The 22,381-nt window shown below is 46.8% G+C and overlaps 3 non-coding genes across 3 annotated transcripts; 1 reads left to right on the forward strand and 2 right to left on the reverse strand.

The window, feature by feature from the left end:
• Positions 1 to 737: 737 nt before the first annotated feature.
• trnaw-cca (transfer RNA tryptophan (anticodon CCA)) lies at positions 738 to 809 on the reverse strand. The gene has a single exon. It is a non-coding gene; the product is annotated as a tRNA-Trp (tRNA).
• A 445-nt stretch (positions 810 to 1,254) lies between these two features.
• trnag-ucc (transfer RNA glycine (anticodon UCC)) lies at positions 1,255 to 1,326 on the reverse strand. Its single transcript has one exon. It is a non-coding gene; the product is annotated as a tRNA-Gly (tRNA).
• A 4,816-nt stretch (positions 1,327 to 6,142) lies between these two features.
• trnam-cau (transfer RNA methionine (anticodon CAU)) lies at positions 6,143 to 6,214 on the forward strand. The gene has a single exon. It is a non-coding gene; the product is annotated as a tRNA-Met (tRNA).
• Positions 6,215 to 22,381: the final 16,167 nt, after the last annotated feature.

The raw sequence follows: 22,381 nt of genomic DNA on the forward strand, positions 1-22,381 counted from the left end.
TGCAGACTCCGCACAGACAGTGAATCGAACCTGGGAGCCTGGCGCTGTGAAGCCACAGTGCTAGCCACTTGTGCTACCGTGCTTTGTGCCCAGAGAAGTTATTGCAGCGAATATATCAGTGGAGAACACGTGAAGAAATGAAAACGACATTTTAAGACCGTTTCACCATGGTGTGGAACTGATATATCAAATAAAAAACCGCACGCTTGTGCACCCAGGTAACTGGCTGAATGCAATGGTTGTATGCAACCCCGATAAACCTTTGATTTATTTGCTGAACAAGAATTTCCCCATCTCCGCCTTAAAAATAATCAATGTCCCGCTTCCGCGGCCTTCTGAGGCAGAGTTCCAAAGTCGCATAACTCTCTGAGAGGGAGAAATCTCCTCATCTCCGTCCGAAAAAGAGCGACATCCTTGTTTTTAACTGCCCAGTAGTTCTAGTCACCCACGAGCAGTGAGATTGAACCAACTGTTTGGGCAGCACGGTCGCACAGTTGGTTCAATATTCTCAGATAATAATATGGAAGCGGCCAACGTGCGGCTCGAACCCTCGACCCTGGGAGGTAGACTTCCATTGCTCTACCGACTGAGCTATCCGAATGTTTGATGAAACTGCTCAAAAATATAAACTGAGCGGGTAAATCTGAAACATTCGGACAAATTGTGGTTTGAACGGAGTCATTTCGGGAACATTCCCACAGAGAGAAATTCCTGGAACCAGTGGCAGAAAAACTTCCTGAGCCTGACGTGATTTGAACACGCAACCTTCTGATCTGGAGTCAGACGCGCTACCGTTGCGCCACAAGCCCAAGCCCAAGAATTGAGCGTCTCTCCTCATAGATTTATGTTTTATTTACACCCAACCGTGCGAAAGAAACCCAAAGAAGTTATATTGAGGGATACAAAAGGGCCCTGAAAATAAAGCAGCTGTATCACGTGGTTAAGGTGATGCACAATAATCCATTGTGCTCTGTACACGTGGCTTCAAATCCCATCCTCGTCTGTCACGTGTCTGTTGTGTCTCTGTTTGGTCCCCTTCATGAGGCTGAAGTGAAATTGGTGTGATTTTTAGCTCTTGTCGGAGGGCTTGGACAGTGAATAGTCGAACACTGTCCATATTGAAACCACATTAAAAATGATGAGAAAGTTACTTATTTCACTCCTCGCTGGACTTGCCACTAAATTCTGACTGAGAAACTTTCTCTTCCTCAGTTTGAAACTCACAAAGAGGTGCAAAAATTCCCAATTTATTATTGCGATGGCCGGGAATCAAACCCGGGTTAACTGCTAGGAAGGCAGCTATGCTCACCACTATACCACCATCGCTCACTGATTGGAGACGTGTCCTTTTGGTTCTTTAGATCAGTTTGATTTACTGTTTCGTAACAAATACTTACTTTGCGTAAGTTGTTTCACTCAAATTTAAAATGCTCCTGAATGAAAGTGTCCGTGTCGCACGGCTCCCGTTCAGCCAGGAGATGGCACCAGTCCACAATAAATGTACATTCTATGTGTCATTACATAGGACACTTACTCTGGCCTGAGACCTTAACTTGTCCTTGTGTCCTGGATGCTGCCATTTTCACCCTATTTCAGTAATCATAGAATGCCTCCAGTGCGGAAGGAGGCCATTCGGCCCATCGAGTCGGCACCGACCCTCGGAAAGAGCACCAGATTTCGGCCCAAACGCACCTAACCTTTCGAATACGTCAGGATGGCCGAGCGCAGGTCGCAGTCTCCTCTGGAGGTCAGGGCTCGAATCCCACTCCTGAAATTGACTTTTCCTCCGCGAGGCACCATCCAAACCTGGAACCCCTCCCTAACAGCACTGTGTGTGTACATACACCATATGGACTTGCAGCGGTTCCAGAATCCCCTCACCGCCCATTCTCGCGGTCAATTAATGATAGATTGTAAATGTTTGGCCGAATCAGCGACAATCACAGCCAGAGAGACCTGCAATAACCCCCAGAGCAGGAAAGGCAACTCATTGTCCTTTGACCCAAAAGCAAAATACTGCGGATGCTGCAAATCTGAAACAAAGACAGAAAATGCTGGAAATATTCAGTTGATCCGGCAGCATCTGTGGAGAGAGAAACAGATCGTTCCAACGAAAGGTCAGGTTGTGAAATGTTAACTATTTCACTTTTCACAGATACTACAGATCCGTACCGTATTTCCAGCATTCCCTTCTGATTAGCTGAACATCCTCAGACTCTGTAGCTTCGTCCGGTAAAGTGTCTGTTCACTGAAGAAAAATCTGGACTCAAATCTCAGCCCAGCCTTATTCCGTTTGACCACCTGTGCGATTGAGAACTTCCTCCACAACAGGGGGAAATGAGTTGGATTTCTAGTCGGAAAATATGCCTTTTGCAGGTTTCAATTCAGTAGAATATCTACAGAGATTGTAACGCAAGGACTGATTTCAGCTGCCATCATCCAGTTGTTAAATCTTTCCACTAAAAATCCACTGGATGTTCCCCTTTGACTTGAGTCCTGCTCCCAGAAGATCAGTTCAGTATTTTCAGTAATATTATATTTTGAATTCTATGTCCAGAGAATTGTGACGCTGAAATTGCTCACACTTCTCTCCATTGTTATCTACTCTGCAGGTGTTGACTGCACCGTCTAATGGAGACATGCTCACAGGGCTGTGAGAGAGGCTTTCTTTCAGGCGCGAGGCCTCTTTTGGTCCATCAACAGGATGTCTGCAGAGAAACTCAGAATACCGAGCCCCTCTTCCCAGGATGGACTTAATCAGGGACAAGATGTTGTTTGAAGAGAGAATCAAAGGTCTGAAGAATTGGTCTCAGATTCCTGGCGTTTTGTGAAGAGAACAAGGTGGTGGAGCAATGTGACAATAGCAGGATACGAGTTTGGGATATTATCCAGTCTGTGCTGGGGAGCTGCGTGAAGGACGTTGTCTTGTCTGCCCACCCAAGCTGAATGTTGGGATTGAGGTGGTGATCAGATTCCGAAAGGAGGGTGAAATCCTTTCACTGAGTTTCAAGCTCACAGTGCGGTTGAGTGTCTTGAGTTACAGGAAGATACAGACGGGATGGTCAAATGGGCAGAAAAGTGGCTGATGGAATTTAACGCTGCAATGTTAGATGTGATCCATTTGGTAGGGATTTTCGCAGTAACTTCATTGCAGTGTTAATATAAGCCTATTTGTAACAATAAAGAATATAATATTATTATTATTGGATTAATGTGAATGGCCTGACACGGGGAAGTCCTGAGGAACAAAGGGACCTTGGAGTGTTTGTCCATAGATCTCTGAAGGCAGAAGGGTAGGTTAATAGGGTGGTGGAAAAGACATATGAGATACGTGTCTTTATCAATCGGGGCATGGATTACAAAAGCAGAGAGGTCATGGTGGAGTTGTATAGAATGTTGGTGAGGCCACAGCTGGAGTATCGTGTGCAATTCTGGTCACCACATTCTAGCAAATATGTGACTGCACTGGATGGGGTGCAGAGGTGATTCAGCAGGATGCTGCTTGGGATGCAACATTTAGGATATGAAGAGAGGTTGGATCGGCTTGTTTTCTCTCTCTCGCGGGAACAGAGATGACTGAGGGGTGATCTCATCGAGGTGTACAAGATTATGATAGGTATAGACAGGGCGGATAGGGAGCACCTGTTCCCCTCAGTCAAAAGGGGACACTATTGTTCTGCGATTCTGTTACAGATCAGATCTTGGAGGTATCGCTGCTGTATTCCCAGGAGGTGGTGGTCTGATCCGGAGAGCAAAAGCTTCCATCGAGGACGGGGTTCTCAATAAGAACAAACTGGAGGTGTGGGATGTTAGAATCTGCTCAGCACTGATTCATTTTTATTCATTGTTGTGTCCTGGAATAAACACGTGGATTGTAGCTGTCCATTAAAAACAAAAATAGAATTCGGAAATTTCTGGCCAGTAACTTCACCATGTCCACGTTACATCACTCAGCATCCTCAGCTGCATCACATCTGGTCCACGTTTCCTCAGCAGAGAGCAGTTTCACAGCAGAGAGTACATTTCCACTGGAGAGATCGCAGTTTCTCAGCAGAGCGCACAGTCCACGGCAGAGAACACAGTCCCACAGTAGAGAGCACAGTTTCACAGCAGAGAACACAGTAACACAGCAGAGAACACAGTCCCACAGCAGAGAGCACAGTAACACAGCAGAGAGCACATTTCCACAGGAGAGGTCGCCGTTTCCCAGCAGAGGCACAGTCTACAGCAGAGATCATATTCCACAGCAGAGAGCAGTTACACAGTAGAGATCTCGGTTCCACAGGAGAAATCACAGTTCAGCGGGAGAGAATATACTGAAATATCGGAAAGCAGTTTAATTAACATCAGGGAAGACCTTTCAATAACAGAGTGAAGATGCAGATAATACAGTTACACAAGAGGAAAGAGAGGAGATTTTACAACAAAGAACAAAGACAAAGAAAAGTACAGCAGAGGAACAGGCCCTTCGGCCCTCCAAGCCTGTGCCGACCATGCTGTCCATCTGAGCTAAAATCTTCTCGTCTTCCTGGGTCCGTATCCCTATATTCCCATCCTATTCATGTATTTGTCAAGATGCCCTTAAATGTCACTATCGTCCCTGCTTCCACCACCTCATCTGGCAGCGAGTTCCAGGCACCCACTACCCTCTGTGTAAAATACTTGCCTCGTACATCTCCTGTAAACCTTGCCCCTCACACCTTAAACCTATGTCCCCCAGTAATTGACCCCTCTACCCTGGGAAAAAGCCTCTGACTATCCACTCTGTCTATGCCCCTCATAATTTTGTAGGCCTCTTTCAGGTCTCCCCTCAACCTCCGTCGTTCCAGTGAGAACAAACCAAATTTATTGAACTGCTCCTCATAGCTAATGCCCTCCATACCAGGCAACATCCTGGCAAATTTCTTCTGCACCCTCTCTAAAGCCTCCACATCCTTCTGGTAGTGTGGCGACCAGAATTGAACACTATACTCCATGTGTGGCCTAACTAAGGTCCTACACAGCTGCAACATGACTTGCCAATTCTTATACTCAGTGCCCGGGCCAATGAAGGCAAGCATGCCATATGCCTTCTTGACTACCTTCTCCACCTGTGTTGCCCCTTTCAGTGACCTGTGGACCTGTACACCTCGATCTCTCTGACTGTCAATACACTTGAGGGTTCTACCATTCACTGTCTATTCCCTACCTGCATTAGATCTTCTAAAATGCATTACCTCACATTTGTCCCGATTAAACTCCATCTGCCATCTCTCCACCCAAGTCTCCAAACAGTCTAAATCCTGCTGTATCCTCTGACAGTCCTCATCGCTATCCGCAATTCCACCAACCTTTTTTCGTCTGCAAAATTACGAATCAGACCCGTTACATTTTTCTCCAAATCATTTATATATACTATGAACAGCAAAGATCCCAGCACTGATCCCTGCGGGACACCACCAGACATAGCCCTCCAGTCAGAAACGCACCCTTCCATTGCTACTCTCTGCCTTCTATGACCTAGCCAAGTCGGTATCCATCTTGCTAGCTCACCCCTGATCCCCTGTGACTTCACCTTTTGTACCAGTCTGCCATGAGGGACCTTGTCAAATGCTTTACTGAAGTCCATATAGACAACATCCACTGCCCTCGCTGCATCAATCACCTTTGTGACCTCTTCCAAAAACTCTATCAAGTTAGTGCGACATGACCTCCCCTTCACAAAACCGTGCTGCCTCTCTCTAATACGTCCATTTGTTTCCAAATGGGAGTAGATCCTGTCTCGAAGAACTCTCTCCAGTAATTTCCCTAACATTGACGTAAGGCTCACCGGCCTGTAGGTCCCTGCATTATCCTTGCTCCCCTTCTTAAACAAAGGAACAACATTGGCTCTTCTCCAGTCCTCCGGGGCATCACCTGAAGACAGAGAACACTGGAACTTAATGGGAACACTTTCTATATATGACCAGTCAGTCGATGTGTGTTATCTTGTGTGAGGTGACAGTGTCCAGCTGCTGTGTGTGTGTGTGTGTGTGTGTTGCATTGTTGGTGAGTTGCACAGTGGAATTGTGCCGCCAGGGTGCGCTGTCGAGCACACGTGGTCCTGATGAACAACATTGCGGAGGTAAGGAATTGTGTCGCTTCAACGCAATAACAAACATGGAGCAGAGTGGCGCAGCGGAAGCGTGCTGGGCCCATAACCCAGAGGTCGATGGATCGAAACCATTCTCTGCTAGTTTTTTTTAATACTTTCCGTTACAGTAAAAAGAAACATTTAGCTTCTCACCACAAGTATATCTGACATTTCTTTCCAGGAAACTGGTTTTTTTACTCGGCTGGAAGGGGGTTCCATCAAACATTTAATTTGTGCAACCAATGTCTGAAATGGCATTTACTCCCACAGGGACACACGCTGTAAATGCTGCAAACACACACAGGCTTTCCATGATTGCAGAATGTTCAGCACCATTCACAACTCCTCTGTTAATGAAACAGTCCATGTCCAAATGCAGCAACCTGGACAATATCCAGGCTTGGGCTGAAAAGTTCCAGGCAAAGACCATCTCTAATAAGTGAGAATCTAACCATCGCCCCTTGACATTCACCGGAATTCCCATCACTGAAACCCCACTGCCAACATCTGACTGATTGCCATTGGGCAGAAACTGAACTGGTCATATAAACACTGTGGCTAGAAGGCAGGCCAAAGACTCGGACTCCTGTGGCGAGGCACTCACTCCCTGACTCCCCAAACCCTGTCGACACAGCATAAATCAGGAATGTATTGGAATAATTTCCATTTCCTTTAATAGTTCCAATTTCAACAACACTGAATAGGTTTGACACCATCTAGGACAAAGCATCCTGCTTGATCGGCACCCCATCCATAAACACTCACTCGCTCCACCACTGATGCAGAGTGGCAGCGTGTATACCAGCTACAGGATTCACTGCAGGAAGTCACCAAGGCTCCTTTGGCAACACCTTCCAAACCCACATCCACCACCATCTAGAGAGGGACAAGGGCGGCCGACACCGCGACCTGGAGGCTCTCCTCCAGCCACTCACCATCCTGTATTAGAACTATATCTCTGTTACTTCACTGCAGCTGGATTAATTATTTCTCTGATGTAATGTATCTGTCTCTGTGTATATCTGTGTCTGTGAGCACATGCGTGTTTCTATATATGTGTGTGTGTCTGAGAATATGTGTGAATGTTTATGTGCCTGTGTGTGTATACATGTATGTGCGGGTGTGTACAACTGTGTGTGTATAATGTGTGTGACTCTGTATACTGTGTGTGTACATGTGTATATTATACCTGTGTGTATGTTTGTGTATCCGTGTGTGTGCAACTGTGTGTATAATATGTGTGGGCCTGTACACTGTGTGTGTACGTGTGTATAGCTGTGTGTGTATACCTGTGCATGTGTATGCTTGTGTGTGCGCGCGCAGTCTTCCAATTGTATGTCATTATTGTTTCCTCTCTGAGAGTCTTTTAACCATTTCTAAATCTCTCAGAGGTACAATTGTTGAGTCTGATTGCTTCTTGTGATTGCTATTTATGAGTGAGCACAGTGTCTTTCAGCATCTTACTCTGAACAACCGTTTGAGAGTAATCCTGAATCTGTCATGCTCCAGGACTCAGTGTGAGGATGGATCATAAGACCATAAGACATAGGAGCGGAAGTAAGGCCATTCGGCCCATCGAGTCCACTCCACCATTCAATCATGTCTGATTTCAACTCCATTTACCAGCTCTCTCTCTATAGCCCTGAATTCCTCGAGAAATCAAGACTTTATCAACTTCTGTCTTAAAAACACTCAACGTCCCGACCTCCACCGCCCTCTGTGGCAATGAATTCCACAGACCCACCACTCTCTGGCTGAAGAAATTTCTCCTCAGCTCTGTTCCAAAGTGACTCCCTTTTATTCTAAGGCTGTGCCCCCGGGTCCTAGTCTCCCCTGCTAATGGAAACAACTTCCCTACGTCCAACCGATCTAAGCCATTCATTATCTTGTAAGTTTCTATTAGATCTCCCCTCAACCTCCTAAACTCCAATGAATATAATCCCAGGATCCTCAGACATTTATGAATTTTGTCACCGTTTAGAAAATAGTCCATGCCTCTATTCCTTTTTCCAAAGTGCAAGACCTCGCACTTGCCCACGTTGAATTTCATCAGCCATTTCTTGGACCACTCTACTAAACTGTCTAAATCGTTCTGCAGCCTCCCCACCTCCTCCATACTACCTGCCCCTCCACCTATCTTTGTATCATCGGCAAACTTAGCCAGAATGCCCTCAGTCCCGTCTTCTAGATCGTTAATATATAAAGAGAACAGCTGCGGCCCCAACACTGAACCCTGCGGAACACCACTCGTCACCGGTTGCCATTCTGAAAAAGAACCTTTTATCCCAACTCTCTGCCTTCTGCCTGACAGCCAATCGTCAATCCATGTTAGTACCTTGCCTCGAATACCATGGGCCCTTATTTTACTCAGCAGTCTCCCGTGAGGCACCTTCTCAAAGGCCTTTTGGAAGTCAAGATAGATAACATCCATTGGCTCTCCTTGGTCTAACCTATTTGTTATCTCTTTAAAGAACTCTAACAGGTTTGTCAGGCACGACATCCCCTTACTAAATCCATGCTGACTTTTCCTAATCCGACCCTGCACTTCCAAGAATTTAGAAATCTTATCCTTAACAATGGATTCTAGAATCTTGCCAACAACCGAGGTTAGGCTAATTGGCCTATAAGTTTCCATCTTTTTCCTTGTTCCCTTCTTGAACAGGGGTGTTACAACAGCGATTTTCCAATCCTCTGGGAATTTCCGAGACTCCAGTGACTTTTGAAAGATCATAACTAACGCCTCCACTATTTCTTCAGCTATCTCCTTTAGAACTCTAGGATGTAGCCCATCTGGGCCCGGAGATTTATCAATTTTTAGACCTCTTAGTTTCTCTCGCACGTTCTCCTTTGTGATGGCTACCATATTCAACTCTGCCCCCTGACTCTCCGGAATTGTTGGGATATTACTCATTTATTCTACTGTGGAGACTGATGCAAAGTACTTATTTAGTTTCTCACCTATTTCCTTGTCTCCCATCACTAGATTACCAGCGTCATTTTGGAGCGGCCGAATGTCTACTTTTGCCTCCCGTTTGTTTTTAATGTATTTAAAGAAACCTTTGCTATCATTCCTAATGTTACTGGCTAGCCTGCCTTCATAATTGATCCTCTCTTTCCTTATTTCTCTCTTTGTTATCCTCTGTTTGTTTTTGTAGCCTTCCCAATCTTCTGACTTCCCACTACTCTTTCCACATTATAGGCTTTCTCTTTCGCTTTGATGCATTCCCTAACTTCCTTTGTCAGCCATGGCTGCCTAATCCCCCCTCTGATAACCTTTCTTTTCTTTGGGATGAACCTCTGTACTGTGTCCTCAATTACTCCCAGAAACTCCTGCCATTGCTGTTCTACTGTCTTTCCCACTCGGCTCTGCTCCCAGTCGATTTTCGTCAGTTCCTCCCTCATGCCCCTGTAGTTACCTTTATTTAACTGTAATACCTTTACATCTGATTCTACCTTCTTTCTTTCAAATTGAAGATTGAATTCTACCATATTATGATCACTGCCTCCTACGTGTTCCCTTACTTTAAGATCTTTAATCAAGTCTGACTCATTACATAACACTAAGTCCAGAATGGCCTGTTCCCTCGTGGGCTCCATCACAAGTTGTTCCAAAAAGCCCTCCTGTAAACATTCAATGAATTCCCTTTCCTTGGGTCCACTGACAGCATTATTTACCCAGTCCACCTGCATATTGAAGTCCCCCATGATCACTGTGACCTTGCCTTTCTGACATGCCCTTTCTATTTCGTGGTGCATTTTGTGCCCCCGGTCCTGACCACTGTTAGGAGGCCTGTACATAACTCCCATTTTGTTTTTTTTGCCATTGTGGTTCCTCAACTCTACCCACCCAGACGCCACATCATCTGACCCTATGTCGTTGAGTGCTATTGATTTAATTTCATTCCTAATTAACAAGGCAACCCCACCCCCTCTGCCCACTTCTCTGTCTTTTCCATAGGTTGTGAATCCCTGGATGTTTAAATGCCAGTCCTGAACCCCCTGCAACCACGTCTCTGTGATGCCTACCACATCATACCTGCCAGTCACAATCTGGGCCACAAGCTCATCTACCTTGTTCTGTACACTGCGCGCATTTAAATATAGCACCTTTAATTCTCTATTGACCGTCCCTTTTTGTTTTCATAGTGTGGTGGACCTTGGTTTACTGAGCCTTTCCATACACTGTGTCATATTTTGTGGGATGGGGACTATCGTAACCTCTCCTGAGTTTTGTCTTTTCGTGCTTTTTTGTATTCCTAAGCAGCTACGCTTCCCACTGATTACTTCACCTCTTGGTTCCCTGACTTTCCCTTCCACCCCCAATCTCTAGTTTAAAGTCCGATTGACTACCCTATTTACTCTTTTCGCCAGAACACTGGTCCCAGCTCGGTTCAGGTGGAGACCATCCCAACGGTATAGGTCCCCCCTGTCCCAAAACTATGCCAGTGTCCCATGAAAAGGAACCCCTCTTTCCCACACCACTCTTTCAGCCACGTGTTAACTTCCCTTATTCTTGCCTCCCTTTGCCAATTTGCATGTGGCTCAGGCAGTAATCCGGAGATTATGACCCTTGAGGACCAGTTTTTTAATTTGAATCCTAGCTCTTTATAATCTCTAAACAGGTCCTCTTTCCTAGACTTGCCTATGTTGTTGGTACCGACATGGACCACAACAACTGGATCCTCCCCCTCCCTCTCCAGTATCCTTTCAAGCCGGTCAGAGATGTCCCGCACCCGAGCACCGGGCAGGCAACATACCATGCGGGACTCTTTATCCTGCTCACAAAGGATACTATCTATCCCCCTGATAATAGAATCCCCTACAACTACAACTTGCCTATTTACTCCCTCCCCTTGAATGGCCTGCTGAACCATGGTGCCTTGGTCAGCTGAGTCATCCTTCCTGCAGCCCTGTTCGCCATCCACACAGGGAGCAAGTGCCTCATACCTGTTGGACAGGGTCAAGGGATGAGGCTCCTGAGTTCCTGACTGCTGGTTCCCTTTAACTGCCTGACCTGCAGTCACACCCTGCTGTCCCTGGCCACGGGCAGGATTTAAACTACTTACTCTGACAGGTGTGACTGCCTCCTGAAACACAGTGTCCAGGTAAGTCTCCCCCTCCCGGATGTGCTTCAGTGTTTGAAACTCAGACTCCGGGTCATCAACTCTGAGCCAGAGCTCTTCGAGCAGACAACACTTACAGCAGATGTGATCGCTGCAGCTCGCAATGGGATCTGCCAGCTCCCACATCAAGCAGCTCAAGCACATCACCTGACCAGCCATCACTAATTAATTAATTAGTTTAATTTAAGTTTATGAGTTTAGCTGTGTTTTTTTTTTTTTATTTGGGGCAGATTTGCTATCAACCAATCAGCTCACAGCTTCCCTCTGCCGTCACTTTTGGGGGGAAAAAACTGGAAAACGAAGTTACCGTTAGGTTTTTATCCTCACAGAGACTGCTCCTCCTCCTCCGAACGGCTCCCGAAATTAGGCCCGAAGAAAGAGAGAGAACAAAACAGTCGGGAAAACGCACCTTCTCCCACTCTTCACCGAATTACCTCACTGCACCAAATTCTCACTCTGTCTGTGTCTCACTCACTCAGGCTGTGTCTCCTTGACCTGCGCAATGCTTACTAAGTTCACTTTCTGTCTGTCTTTTATACAGACTTTAGGATGACTCACACTAAAACTTCAAAGAGAAGAATACAATGTGTACCTTTGTGCCCCTCAACAGGCCTCAGGTGACTGCCAGATAACTGCCTCTCAACAATTAGGGTGGGGGCAGCTTCAGCCAATCAGACACTAATCTACACTGCACTTTTAACTGAAAAACAGCAAAATTAGATTAACCACTTACCTTTCCTGGTTACCTCACTGCACCAAATTACCAAATTCTCACTCTGTCTGTGTCTCACTCACTCAGGCTGTGTTTCCTTGACCTGTGCATGTGTTCAGATCGTACTCTGAACATGTGTCTGTGAAATATCCTGCATCTGCCACACTGCAGGACTCAGTGTGATGATGGATCTTAGTCTGAATATGTGTTTGGGGATTATCCTGTACCTGTCAGGCTCTGTGACTCAGTGGGAGGATGCGGTTCAGGATGTGACATTTCAACCTCTGGGACAGTTTATAAGTTTGCATTCATTCCACGTAAATTTCAAGCACAGAAAGAAACCATTGCTGTGGGAGGTTTGAAGCAAACAATGTGAGAGTTTTGGACCAGCATTTAATATCAGAACACAATTGTGAAAGATAATGTAACCTTCAACCTGATACTGGATTGCTCTGGAAGTTTAACTCAGGTTGTACACATTGATTTGATCTGTGCCACTCAGTCTGATTCTGAGTCAGAATTTTGACATGAATGTAAAATGGACCACAGTCTGGAATTGATACAGTATCTTCCTTCAGGGACAGATTCAGTGAGAATTTTCCAATAGTTTGCAAATTACATCTCAGTTCATAGTCAGCGAAATTATATTGTATCTTTTATTTTCATAAACTAGGTGAGTTTTAAACAAGAATCAGAGTTTGTATCTTTGTCGCTTTCAGCATATCTCAATCTGAGAATGCATCTGATATTTGTGTTTGCAGCTAATGTATTTGTGAGGACGCACTCTGAGGATTAGTACAGCCACCCCTGATGTGAGTGATGTAACTGGTATTTAACTCGAATCTCAGAGTACATTATTACGGTTAATTGTGTAATTCTAAACCGGAATCCATGTGTCAGTTTTCTCTGATATTGATTATTTCACTAAGCTGCTCCATTGTGGAACTGATACAGTGATGATGAGAATGGGTGAGAATTTGCACTGGGATTTATGGGGCCTCCTGTCAGTGGTACTGAGTTAGGGTGACATGGACACAGCGTCTGTCTCTCCTGCTGTTTGATTGATGGGTTGAAAATGTGTCTCTGGAACAGTTTCCGCTGCCTGAGACTGTGGAACTGATGACCTGTCTGTGTCTCTTTGCTCTGTCAGTGACAATGTACGGATTGTGTGTGGGAAGGAGCTGGCGACACTCTTCCCTGTAACTTGTGTGGAGGAAACATCACATTTATTCATCTTCAGAATATTCTGGTATTTGTCTGTGGAAACAAATGATATTTAAAAACTAAAGGACAGTCAACCATTAACCAATCACAGGCCAGGGAGAAGAATGTGCAGGTTTTGATTGGCTGACATTTTCAAATTCGAAACACCCGCCAATTTCAGTGCAGGAAAATCCCAAATAACGGAACGGCTCAATGTTCAGGAAACTATTTGAATCTCACACTTTGTTATCTGTTTCTTGATTTTTCCCTCCCAGAATCCTGGCGTTATTTTAGGAACAGATTGAACTTGTCAATCTCATCAGTAACCGGCAGTAATAAGACCCCGTTCAGCAATTTAAAACGGAGCAAATCTCAGCTCACTGCAAAAGCAGAAACATCGAGATTACCAACCAACTCCTTCACACAGGCTTCACAGGGACAGAGGGAAAGGGCTGATTTCTGAGCCTCTCTCCTGAAAGCGGCCGAGAATGTTACACTGGGAAGTGTGGAGAGAATCCCCGACTCTATCCAGCCGGTGGAACAGGCAGCTTTGTGTCCGGAGAATAGGGAGGGCCGGGGAGAGGCAGATCTTAAAGCGCTGCAATGGACTCCGGTCCTGTGTGTGCTCAAATCTCGCTGATTCCGTCTCCTGGGAAAACTGCGGAATAAACAGTTCAGCGCGAAAATAACCTCTTCATTCCCGCCTTTACTGTGTCCCGGGAGCGGGAAACACATCACCCGAGAGAAAAAATAATAATTTCCTTATGAATTTAACTCACCAGTTGTTAAACTCTGAATATAGTTATCATTAAATTTAAATAATTCCCTCCTGAAATTGTGCTTCTCCTCATTGTCCGTCACAAATGCCAGACTGCGTTTAAAATCCGCTCTCAATTCAGTTTGATTCTCTTCTGTGTGAAAGTGTCTGTGACGGGCGGGTATGAAGCCACATTCACAACATTCTGGAACGGGACAAATCTCTCTCCTCCACAAAGAGATTTCTCATCAATTCAATGCGGGAAAAGATGGTGCAGCTTTTTCACAGAGATTGTGGGTGGCTCTTAAAAGAGCCGTTGGGTTTGATGAGTTTGAGAACAGTTTTACTTGGAGCTGGTGTACTTGGTCACCGCCTTTGTCCCTTCCGACACGGCGTGCTTGGCCAGTTCCCCGGGCAGCAGCAGGCGCACGGCGGTCTGGATCTCCCGGGAGCTGATGGTGCTGCGCTTGTTGTAATGGGCCAGGCGGGAAGCCTCACCCGCGATGCGCTCGAAAATATCGTTGACGAACGAGTTCATGATGCTCATGGCCGTGGAGGAGATGCCGGTGTCGGGGTGAACCTGCTTCATCACTTTGTAGATGTAGATGGAGTAACTCTCCTTCCTCGACCTTCGCCGCTTCTTGCCGCCCTTTACTGCCGGATTCTTAATGACTTTCTTGGCTCCCTTCTTGGAAGCTGGTTTCGATGTTGGTTTCTTCTCGTCAGCCATCGTCAATATCACCCAGAAATAAAGCAAACCCCTTCCGAGCGCTGATTAAATAGACAGAGCCTCACATCTATGCTAATGAGGAATGGGGAAAGGAATGATTGTGATTGGACATTGTGAACATGAGGACAGCCAGTTATGTTCTGTTTATTTGATTAAATATAAAAGCAGACCAGTCAAAATTAGGATTTTCCACCAATCAGAAACCATCTTATACAAAAATGAACTACATTTCAGAAAGAATGTCACCAGTCCCAGTTTGTCAGTGTGTAAAGATCCACCGGGAAAAGTCACTAGTCTGCCGGTGAGAGGGACTCTTCACCACAGAGGGAATGTGCGGGACTGTGGGATACATTCAGGAACTGTGAGTGTCTTGTAATATGTGAGTGTGAGTATGAGTTTTACTCACTCTCTGGAACAGCCAACTGTATAGACTCTGGACTCTTGAGACTGGTAAATCTACCTTTTTATAATGGGTTTAAAAATTGCATCCATAAATGTGCGAAGCATTAAAGATACTTCGCGGTGTGTAGCCACGCTCAACTATTTGGCAAATGTAAAAGCTCACCTACTGTTCCTGCAAGAGTGCGGAATTCCGCACCTCAGCAACTACAGGCGCTGGTCGAGCTGGTGGTCCCACGGGCCATCCATCTGGTCAGGAGGAAACGACTGCCGCTCCTCCGGCCTGGATATTCTGCTGCGGGGAGGCAACTTCACCATCTCCGACGTTAAGGAGGTGGTGGGCGGGCGCCTCCTCGTAGCAGACGTGAAATACAAAAACACCCCTCTCAGACTTATTAATGTGTACGCCCCGGCTGTAAAAAGTGAGCGGCTGGCAGTCCTTCAGCAACTCCCACTGCTGTTGGCCACCTCCAAGCCAGTCATCCTGGGTGGTGACTTCAACTGCATCATCGATGCGGCTGGACGATCCAGCAAAGCCGACAGCAAACTAGACGCTACGTGCAGACTCCTGATGGAAACGGTAAAAGACGCCAAGCTGCTCGACGTCTGCAGCAACCCTGCAGACGGTGCGCAGCGTAGATACACATGGTCACGGCCAGACGGGTCCGTCCGCTCCAGGATAGACTTCTTTTTTGTGTCCCGAGCTTTCACGGTCAGGTCCACTGACGTAACGCCGGTGTTCTTCTCTGACCACTGCCTCCTACTGGCCGACTGCCACCTGCAGGAAAACCAGGGGGTAGGCAGGGGGACATGGAAGCTAAATGTAAAACTGCTGACCCCTGAGAACATCGAGGAACTCAGCAGGGATTACAAAGGTTGGAGAACCGTGAAACCCCTCTTTGAGGCCCCACATCTCTGGTGGGAAGCAATCAAGGGGAACATCAAGAGGTTTTTCATCCTCAAGGGCGTTCAAAAGGTGAGAGAGAGACGAGGGGTCATGTCCAGGCTCCAGAAAAGCATGCAAAATTTGCTCCAGCTGCAGTCGATGGGGGTGGATGTCAAGGAGGATCTCCAAGAGGTGAAGAGCCAGCAAGCCTCGCTCTACACCTCGGAGGCCTCCACGGTTATCTTCCGTTCCAGAGTCCGCTCCGTGGAGCAGGACGAAAAGTGCTCACGCTTCTTCTTCCAAAAGGTGCACAGAGAGACCTCTGTGATCAGCAGCCTGAAGGAAGAAGATGGCTCTGAAAAGTCATCACAGTCTGACATCCTGAGGATCAGCCAATCCTTTTATGCCGGACTGTATGACCTGAAGCCAACAGATAGCACTGTTTCCAAGACCTTCCTGTCGACTATCACGGAGGTCATAGGCGACAGCGAGCTGGAAAACCTGGACAAACCACTAACTCTGGACGAGCTGACAAAGGCCGTCAAGTCCTTCGAGACGAGTAAAACTCCCGGAAGCGACGGCTTACCGGTTGAGTTGTATTCGGCTCTGTGGGACTGGATGGGCCCAGACCTGCTGGAAGTGTACGAGAGTATGCTTCTGGAAGGCAGCATGTCAGAGTCCATGAGGAAAGGCATCATCACCCTCATCTACAAGCAGAAGGGGGAAAGGGAAGAAATTCGAATTAGGCGACCCATTTCATTGTTGAATGTGGACTACAAAATTCTAGCCAAGGTCATCGCCAATCGGGTCAGGTCTGCTCTGGAGTCGGTGATCCACCCTGACCAGACCTGTGCTGTACCCGGCAGGAAGATCTCTAATAGCCTCGCGCTACTCAGGGATACGATCGCCTACGTGCAGGACAGGGGGGTGGACACTTGCCTCATCAGCCTTGACCAGGAGAAGGCTTTTGACAGAATATCGCACACCTACATGATGGATGTGCTCTCCAAAATGGGGTTTGGGGAGAGAATTCGCAATTGGATCAAACTGCTCTACACAAACATCTATAGCGCAGTCTCAATCAATGGGTGGGAATCAGAAAAGTTCCAGATCAAATCTGGAGTCAGGCAGGGCTGCCCTCTCTCCTCTGCCCTTTTTGTGTGCTGCATAGAACCTTTTGCCGAGTCCATCAGGAGGGATCCGGGAATAAGAGGAGTGACGATCCCAGGCAGTGGAGGCATGCAAATCAAGGCCTCCCTGTACATGGACGACGTTGCCGTCTTCTGCTCGGATCCCGCGTCTGTACGCAGGCTCTTGACCACCTGCGACCAGTTTGAACTGGCCTCGGGAGCCAAGGTAAACCGTGGCAAGAGCGAGGCCATGTTCTTTGGGAACTGGGCCGATCGGTCCTTTGTCCCCTTCACTGTCAGGTCAGATTACCTCAAGGTGCTGGGGATATGGTTCGGAGCTGCTGGGGCGTGCACCAAAAACTGGGAGGAGTGCATAGGAAAGGTAAGACAGAAACTGGGCTGGTGGGAGCAACGCTCCCTCTCCATTGCGGGCAAACCCCTGGTCATCAGGTGTGAGGTACTCTTGGTGCTACTGTACGTGGCGCAGGTCTGGCCCATAACCTGACCCTACGCCACAGCAGTCACCCGGGCCATCTTCAAATTTATCTGGCAATCCAAGATGGACCGTGTCCGAAGGGACACCATGTACAAACCTCTGGAGAAGGGAGGGCGGAACGTACCCAACGCCTCCCTCATCCTGTTGGCCACCTTTGTGTCCAGCTGCATCAAGCTGTGCGTGGACCCCCAGTATGCAAACACCAAGTGTCACTACATACTGAGGTTCTACCTGTCCCCGGTGTTACGAAGGATGGGCCTGGCCTCATTGCCGCGGAACGTTCCAAGTAGTTGGACCGTGCCATACCACCTGTCCTTCGTGGAAAAGTTTTTGAAGAAAAACACCTTTGACCACAAGGCAATGAAGCAGTGGTCAGCACGGAATGTCCTCGAGGCCCTCAGAGAAAAGGAGACCGTGGAGGACGTTGGATGGTTCCCTGAGCAGACTGCCAGAGTCATCTGGCAGAACGCCTCATCACCAGAACTTTCAAACAAGCACCAAGACCTAGCTTGGCTGGTGGTGAGAAGGGCCCTCCCCGTCAGATTCTTCATGTACACCCGAAGGCTCTGCGCCAATGCACGCTGCCCTCGGAGTGGCTGTGGGGGAAATGAGACGGTCACACACCTCCTTGTGGAATGTGCCTTTGCAAAGAAGGTCTGGAGAGAGATGCAGTGGTATTTGTCAAGGTTTATCCCAAACAGATCTGTGACAAAGGACTCTGTGCTCTACGGACTGTTTCCAGGGACACACACCGAGACAAATATCAACTGCTGCTGGAAGGTCATCAACTCGGTAAAAGACGCTCTTTGGTCTGCCCGAAACTTGCTGATCTTCCAGTGCAAAGAATTGTTCTCGACCGAGTGTAGCAGACTGGCACATTCCAAGGTCCAGGACTACGTGCTGAGGGATGCACTCAAGCTTGGGGCAGCTGCCGCCAAGGCGCAATGGGGAAAGACTGCTGTGTAAAGTCTTTCCAGCAAATGTACACCGAGGGGCGGGTAACAGTGTAAAGCCCCTCGGTCTGGGCAACCAACACTCCAATGTACAAAAACAAACATGGCACTGTAAATATTTAAGAAGGAATTGTAATGTAAAGAGTGATATGTGTATGACAATATCAAAATTGAATGAAAGTCAAGGCAACATGTAACCCTGCCGGAAATGTACAGTCAAGACAATTTGAAATGTTTCTGTAATGCTTATGATAAATTTTTATGAATAAAGTATATTTTTCTGAAAAAAAAAAAAAGAGTTTTACTCACTCTCTGACACAGTGTGTGAGTGTGGGATTTACTCACTCTCTGATACAGTGTGTGAGTGTGAGATTTACTCACTCTCTGATACAGTGTGTGTGTGAGATTTACTCAATCTCTGATACAGTGTGTGAGTGTGGGATTGATTCACTCTCTGATACATTGTGAGAGTGTGGGATTTATTCACTCTCTGATACAGTGTGAGTGTGGGATTCACTCACTCTCTGATACTGTGTGTGTGTGGGATTTATTCACTCTCTGATACAGTGTGTGAGTGGGGGATTTACTCACTCTCTGATACTGTGTGTGAGTGTGGGATTTACTCAGTCTCTGTTACTGTATGAGAGTGGGATTTACGCACTCTCTGATACAGTCTGTGTGTGTGGGATTTACTCACTCTGTGATACAGTGTGTGTGAGTGTGGGATTTACTCACTCTCTGACACAGTGTGAGAGTGTGGGATTTACTCACTCTCTGATACAGTGTGAGAGTGTGGGATGTACGCACTTTCTGATACTGTGTGCGAGTGTGGGATTTACTCACTCTGATACAGTGTGTGAGTGTGGGATTTACTCACTCTCTGATACAGTGTGTGAGTGTGGGATTTACTCACTCTCTGATAGTGTGTGAGTGTGAGATTTACTCACTCTCTGATACAGTGTGTGAGTGTGGGATTTACTCACTCTCAGATACAGTGTGTGAGTGTGGGATTTACTCACTCTCTGATACCCTGTGTGAGTGTGGGATTTAATCACTCTCTGATACAGTGTGTGTGTGTCGGATTTACTCTCTCTCTAATACAGTGTGTGAGTGTTGGATTTACTCACTCTCCGATACAGTGTGTGAGAGGGGGATTTCCTCACTCTCTGATACAGTGTGTGAGTGGGGGATTTCCTCACTCTCTGATACAGTGTCTGTGTGGAATTTACTCACTCTCTGATACAGTGTGTGAGTGTGGGATTTACTCACTCTCTGATACAGTGTGAGAGTGTGGGATTTACTCACTCTCTGATACAGTGTGAGTGTGGGGTTTACTCACTCTCTGATACTGTGCGTGTGTGTGGGATTTACTCACTCTCTGATACAGTGTGTGAGTGTGGTATTTACTCACTCGCTGATACAGTGTGTGTGTGGGGGGGATTTACTCACTCTCTGACAGTGTGAGTGTGGGATTTACTCACTCTCTGATACAGTGTGAGAGTGTGGGATTTACTCACTCTCTGATACAGTCAGTGTGAGTGGGATTGACTCACTCTCTGATACAGTGTGTGTCTGGGGGAATTACTCACTCTCTGATACAGTGTGAGTGTGGGATTTACTCACTCTCTGATACAGTGTGTGAGTGTGGGATTTACTCACTCTCTGATACAGTGTGAGAGTGTGGGATTTATCACACTCTGACACAGTGTGAGTGTGGGATTTACTCACTCTCTAAAAAAGTGTGAGAGTGTGGGATTTACTCACTCTCTGATACAGTGTGTGAGTGTGGGATTTACTCACTCTGATAGTGTGTGTGTGGGATTTACTCACTCTCTGATACAGTGTGTGAGTGTGGGGTTTACTCACTCTCTGATACAGTGTGTGAGTGTGGGATTTACTCACTCTCTGATACAGTGTGTGAGTGTGGGATTTACTCACTCTCTGATACAGTGTGTGAGTGGGATTTACTCACTCTTTGATACAGTGTGTGAGTGTGGGATTTCCTCACTCTCTGATGGTGTGTGTGGGATTTACTCACTTTCTGTTACAGTATGTGAGTGTGGGATTTACTCCCTCTCTGATACTGTGTGTGAGTGTGGGATTTACTCACTCTCTGATACAGTGTGTGTGTGGGGAATTTACACACTCTCTGACACAGGATGTGAGTGTGGGATTTACTCACTCTCTGATACAGTGTGTGAGTGTGGGATTTACTCACTCTCTAATACAGTGTGAGAGTGTGGGATTTACTCACTCTGTGATACAGTGTGTAGTGTGGGATTTACTCACTCTCTGATACAGTGTGAGAGTGTGGGATTTACTCACTCTCTGATACAGTGTGTGAGTGTGGGATTTACTCACTCTCTAATACAGTGTGAGAGTGTGGGATTTACTCACTCTGTGATACAGTGTGTAGTGTGGGATTTACTCACTCTCTGATACAGTGTGTGAGTATGGGATTTACTCACTCTCTGATACAGTGTGTGAGTGTGGGATTTACTCACTCTCTAATACAGTGTGTGTGTGGGGGATTTACTCACTCTCTGATACAGTGTGTGAGTGTGGGATTTACTCACTCTGATACAGTGTGAGAGTGTGGGATTTACTCACTCTGATACAGTGTGTGAGTGTGGGATTTACTCACTCTCTGATACATTGTGAGTGTGGGATTTACTCACTCTCTGATACAGTGTGTGAGTGTGGGATTTACTCACTCTCTGATACAGTGTGAGTGTGATTGTATTACTCTAGCTGAAGCCTCACCAACGTTTTACAGTTCCAACAGAACCTGCGTGTTCTTAAACTCTATGCCTCGGCTAATATAGACTGTGGTACCATAGGCCTGGCATTTTCAAGCTCAGGGTTGTGACCTGTGGGTGGATCTCAGGAAGGTTCCAGGATGTTGGCGGTAATCCAGATTGCGGGGGAATGGCCAATGGTCACGACCAGCTTTTAAAAGTGCCGGCCGTGATGGCTGTTTGAGATTAACGGCCATCCCGCGCGTTCCTGCCTTATCATCTAGCGCGCAAGATGGACAGGCTCCTCCTGATGTCAGTGCACAGTCCCAGGCCAGTTATTTTCAGCAAATTCTTGAGTCCTCCCACCGGAAGCGCTGGCAGACTGCAGATCACACGCCCCATACACTGACAGCACGTGTTCTGGACGCGAGTGAGATTCCTCCATTTTGCAGCTGCCAGCAGTGCTGGAGTGAACTCCAGGGCCTCTGGTGAACAACCCATGAAGAAGCTGAAAACAGGAACAAAGCAGCACAATGATGAGTATTTGAGGGGTGGGTTTATAAATTGTGCCACTGCAATCAGGAGTCAAATTTCATGGGTGTTACATGTCGGGAATTACTGGCAAATGAATGTTTAAAACCTTAAATTGTCAAAGACATTTGAAGTCTAAGTATGGCGAGTTGGAGGACAAACCTCTGTAATATTTCTTCAATGGATGCAGTGAGATCTTCAATCATCAGCTGGAGTCATTATCAAAAATGTGACATTGAATAACAAAGCAAGTGAGATCGTGGGGACCAAGCAGGCCCACCTGTCACATTAAAGTCAAGTGAAAATGGTGGGTCGCGAAGATCAGCCGGCGATGGTCACAAAGGCCGCCCAGCGAGGGTCCCGAAGGATGGCCGGTTGGTAAAAATGGGACCCCGGTTAAAAAGTTTGATCCACACTGCCATAGGCTTCCTTAACCATTGTATCCAGCTGCTCTGCTACCTTAAGGTACTGGTGTACATGCACACCAAGATCCCTCCGGTCCTTCGTTCCTCCCAGCGTCCTGCCATTTATCATGTATTCTCTTGTCTTGTTTGTCCTGCCCAACTGCATCTCTTCCAGATTGAATTCCGTTTGCCACTGATCAGTCCATC

Source organism: Scyliorhinus torazame, chromosome 24 (assembly GCF_047496885.1).
Source record: "Scyliorhinus torazame isolate Kashiwa2021f chromosome 24, sScyTor2.1, whole genome shotgun sequence".
Taxonomy (NCBI): domain Eukaryota; kingdom Metazoa; phylum Chordata; class Chondrichthyes; order Carcharhiniformes; family Scyliorhinidae; genus Scyliorhinus; species Scyliorhinus torazame.